Raw genomic sequence first — 4,797 nt, forward strand, 5'->3', positions numbered from 1 at the left:
AGGGAAAGAAAAGCTAGAATAGTGTTAAGAAAAGGAGAGAGAGAAGAAAAGCACTCTTAAGGGCGCTCTTGCTGCTGCAGAGTCTGTGTCTCACTAGTGCAGAATCGGGCTCTGACCATTTTGTCTGTTTGTCGAGCTTTTTCACGGCAGAAACTGACCCTCTTACTTTCGGTAAAATTCCAAGAAAAAAATGCTTATGGTTATGGTAATGCCTCTTTATCCTAGCCTCTCAAGAAATCAAGAAAGGAGTAAATGACCTACAAGATTGGTGAGGTTATTTTGTCAAGGAGTGTTGTTAGTGCTTATAGTCAAGAATAATTGGGTGAGCTTATTTTGTCAAGGTGTTAGTGACTTGTTATTTCTCAACGACAGAGAGGGAGAGATCAGCCGACTCCTTTGAACGATTAGTCTGTCCAAGGATGAGGAAAAGAACCCTATGTAATGAAAATCGATCGGGAGAGAATGGTGAGTTTGAGGGCGTACCAATATTAGCAGCAAGGAAATGAACTTTCTAACAATCTTTTACCAAAATCCTGGTCTTCTTCAGGTGTGTGATATTTGACTCCTTTTCCTCTTCTATTTAATGCCAAAGTTAATTCGGACGAAATGGATTTTGACATAAAGGGTTATATCTAGGCAACTAGAGAAGTGCACCCTCTGTCTAGGTTGTGGTAGAGAAAGACCGATACGGAGAAGTTATCAGAAAAGTTTTAAATTAGAAAGAAACCCTTTCAAAACATATAAGAATCTCATTAAATCTTTTCAATATTTCTAGCAGATGCAAGAAGATGCCCCTCCCCTTCCCACAAGAAAGCTTAAGCTGTGGCGAAAGAATGAGAGAAACTAGCTAGGTTAGATATGTGTGCGCGCAAGCTTGTAATATATATAAATTGAAGGATACATAGATTTCCATGCAAGTACACAAAAAAGAAGATGAAGAAGCTTACCCCAAGAGTCTGAATGGACTAGCTAGCTTGTTGTATTAAAATTAATAATTTACTTGAAGACAGAAGAAGAAGACAAAAGGAAGTGGCAGTGGAAGGGGGTGAGGGCGAAGTAGAGGAAGGGAAGATGAGAAAGAAGAAAAAACCCGTTAGGAGTGAAGTGGAAGATGGGGGAGAATATAAAAAGAATACAGAGAGCAGAGGACCGCTCAATTGCGCATGGTCGATTGTTGTCCCCAGTCCCATACGTCACACCCTAGCTTCCTACAGAAACCTCTTTAATCTATTTCTCGTTTTCTATCTCGTGAGAAACTATACTTTTTGTTCAAATGTTACCCTGCCAAATCCAAAGCAACATTCCCAAGATAATAATAATAGTAAGAAGAAGAAGAGAAAACGAGAGCTGGTACTGCCAAACATTGTACTTAATTGAATTCTTCTCTTTTTACTAAGTTTCACGCTCAAGTTGGGTTTGGTGTATGATTAAAAAGGTAAACAAAAGGTGCGGGTTTGGTTGAGAAGGTTAAAAAAAGAAAGCTATTGAAAGTTTTTTTTTTTTTTTAAGAACGATGTAGGTTATTTGTGGTATGGGATAGGAAGGCGAATTATTTGTAAAAACATAATAAAAATATAAAAAGGAGTGATTATTTAGTTTGATGATAATTAAAAATCTTAACGGGCATTTTAAAGGTTTTTGGTAAGAAATTATTTATATAATAAAAAAAACAATTATTATATATATTTTATTTAAGACAAGTTGCTTCGTATTTATTTTTAATGATAAAGTTATTTAAAAGCTTGCTGAAATTAGTGTATGTTTGTTCAGTACTAGATGTAAAAAAAATATGTTGATTTAGGATAGTGATTTGAGATCTAAGTATAATAACCATGTTCAATCCTTAATTTTAAAATACAGACATGGGACTTGCAACGATGATGAGCAATTTATTAGTATATACATGTTCAAGATTATATTAATTGAAATGAGCCTGAAGGCCATCACTCGTGTTTAATTTTTTATGTGAGATCATGCTAATTGAGTTCCAATTCGCTCACCACACTAAACAAAGATATCCCAAAATAAAAATAAATTCAACATAGATAATTATAAAAAAAAAATTAGAAAACAAAAATATTATCATTACCACCGCTACCATCACTATTATCATTATTTTGGTGTGTGTGCGGGGGGGACATCTTAGAGATATATTGAAATACAATAACATGGTGATGAAATAATCAAGCAAAACTCTAGGATAACGACGAATAACAATTCATTTATTCTAACTGGATCAATGAATAATAAAACCATTAATACTCTATAATATTACCAAAAAAAATGAGAGGATATTTTAAAAGTAGTTTGGATATGATAAGTTAATGTTTTGAATAATCTAATTACTCATAAATCAAAACTCTAGAACAACGATCAATGACTATTTATTTATTCTAAATATGTCAGTGAATAATCAAACCATTAATGCACCATAATATTGCAAAAAAGAAAAAAAGTTTTTGGACATTTTGAATACAATAATGTAATGTATTAAACAATTCAATTACCCACCAATCAACACTCTAAAACAACACTCAATAACGATTCACTTATCTTAAGCAGGTTTGTGAATAATAAAATTATTAGTGCGCATAAAATTGCATATTAAAATCATTAACACACAACAAAACAAATAAAAAACAATATCATCACACAACATCAAAAATAAACATCAACATAAGAAATAAAAATAATATCACTGCACAACTAAAATAACATCCACACATAAAAAACACATCAACACATATCAAATTTCACACCAAATTCTTATTTAAAGGTGATCATAGTCTGGGTTATGATCCAAGAATGATATTTAAGGCTCAAATAAGACAACAAGAGATAATTTTTTATTTGTGAAATATACATTAAAGATGGCTTATTTTCATCTAAAACTCAAATTTGCTTATATTAATAATTCTTAGCCTTATAAAAAATCTATCATTAATCAGGAAAACCACGAGGTTAACCTTGGCAAGCAATGAGAATGGTGATATCATAACTTGAATACACATTACTTATCATTGTTATCATTATTTCAGCCACCAAATTATTTGACTATATTTTAAACATAACCATATCATTTTAAACAAGATTCTTATCTTTTTTATTTTTGTTAAAAGTGAAATTGGTATTTTACGATCCTAAGAGATTTTGAAGCAAGATTTCACCATTTTAAAGATTACTAATGCAGGAGAAAGCATTTTAAGATTTGGTATAAAGTGATAACTGGGTATACCTTTTAAGATTTGTCAGTATTGAAAAAGAAGATTTTAGGTTTCAAATAAAAAGATTTTCCCTTAGCATTTGTATGACATGCTTTGAAATTTGATCAATTTTAGAAGTTTTTATCTAAATTTGATCAAACAATCTTCTTAATGAGTAAGACCCTACCGATACACTAATTTTTTATGAGTTCAAGATTATAAAACATTTCTCCAACAATGTTTTTCAAGGATTAAGATCAAAACTGTACTAATCTTTTTATGATGTCAATGGCTCACAACTGGTGGTTTCTCATGTGGTTCAAATAGCACTTACACTTTCATAATAAGTAAGTCTCTCGCAAGAATTTTCACACTTTATAATAAAGAGAAGATTACAGAAAATAGAGCTCAAGACTTTATGAATGTAATCTATGTAAAACCCTAGTTAAATATATTTAAGTATTAGTGTGTGAAGTTTTATGAATCTAAAACTTTAAAGATGGTGAACTTTAAAAGTAGTATGTGATGGGATATCTGGTCAAACGATAAATTAATTAATTAATTAAAAAAACAATGATAGTTATAAATATAAAATTAAAGGATAGATAAATAGACAAACTTGGCTTTTAAAGGAAGCCAAAATGGTCAACCACCTAGTAGAGGGAAAAAAAGAGATTTAAGCAAAAATCCATGATAAATTCATACAAAAACTACTAAAGAGAGTTAAATTAAAGAATAAAAGAGAGTTTGAAAAAGATTTGAGTAAGAAAAATTGAATGAGGAAGAGGAAAATAAGTTAATAAAACTTGTACTTTCATATATTCATTCCCTCTATTTATTGTGTTTAAAAGGTAAGGAACTTTGATTTGAGCTTAATTTGAATTTCTTATGATAATTGATACGTTTTACATGTGGTAATGTTATATAAATTGTGTTTGAATGAATGTCTTTATGTTAGATTGAGATTAATAAGTATGAGAAATTATTAGGTAAGATGTAAATCGAAAGAATTGAAGACGTGAAACCTCCTCCTATCTTAGGGTGAGGTTCAACCAAAATGATGGAAAAAAAAGGTTTGAGGTTGTTTGAATTATTTGTTATTTACATCACGTAGAAGTATGTTAGTTTAATACTAAACGAATAAAAAATGTATTAATTTCAAAGAAATTTGAGAAAAACTTGGGCAATCCTTTAAGGAAGGAAGTTTGGCCAAACATGTTAGGGTAAAAAAGGTAAGTTTTTGGTAAATTATTGAAGTAATACATACTAATTATATGATGAATAATGTGAATTATTGATGAATCAAGTTTAATTTGCATGAAAAAAAAAAAAAGGAACCTTGGAATTTATGATGGAGGTTCGACTTATATATTAGTTAAAAGGGGGGACTTAATTTTATTTTAAAAACTTGATTTGAATGATTCAAAAATGATGAGAATATAATCCATGTATGAATAAGTTTAAGTTACATGGAGAATCTAATTGGAAACTTATGTGTTTTTGGGTGGTGCTCGGCCAAACAAAGAATAAGAGATGATGTGATAAATTGAATTGAAATAATAAGTGGAATTGAATTGAAATGAGTGAATAATAT

General features: G+C 30.2%; 1 protein-coding gene across 2 annotated transcripts in view; it reads right to left on the reverse strand.

Annotated features, from left to right (window-relative positions):
* The window catches only part of LOC105138748 (NAC domain-containing protein 7-like), a 4,279-nt gene extending 3,191 nt beyond the window's left edge, over positions 1–1,088 (reverse strand). The window contains exon 1 of one of the 2 annotated variants that reach the window (XM_011044927.1): positions 948–1,088. The gene's annotated coding sequence lies outside the window, so the exon portion shown is untranslated. Of the gene's footprint in view, positions 1–758; positions 873–947 lie in introns of those variants that run through there. The other variant, XM_011044928.1, reaches the window with a different exon arrangement.
* Positions 1,089–4,797: the final 3,709 nt, after the last annotated feature.

This window comes from Populus euphratica, unplaced genomic scaffold (genome assembly GCF_000495115.2).
Source record: "Populus euphratica unplaced genomic scaffold, PopEup_1.0 scaffold82.1, whole genome shotgun sequence".
Taxonomy (NCBI): Eukaryota; Viridiplantae; Streptophyta; class Magnoliopsida; order Malpighiales; family Salicaceae; genus Populus; species Populus euphratica.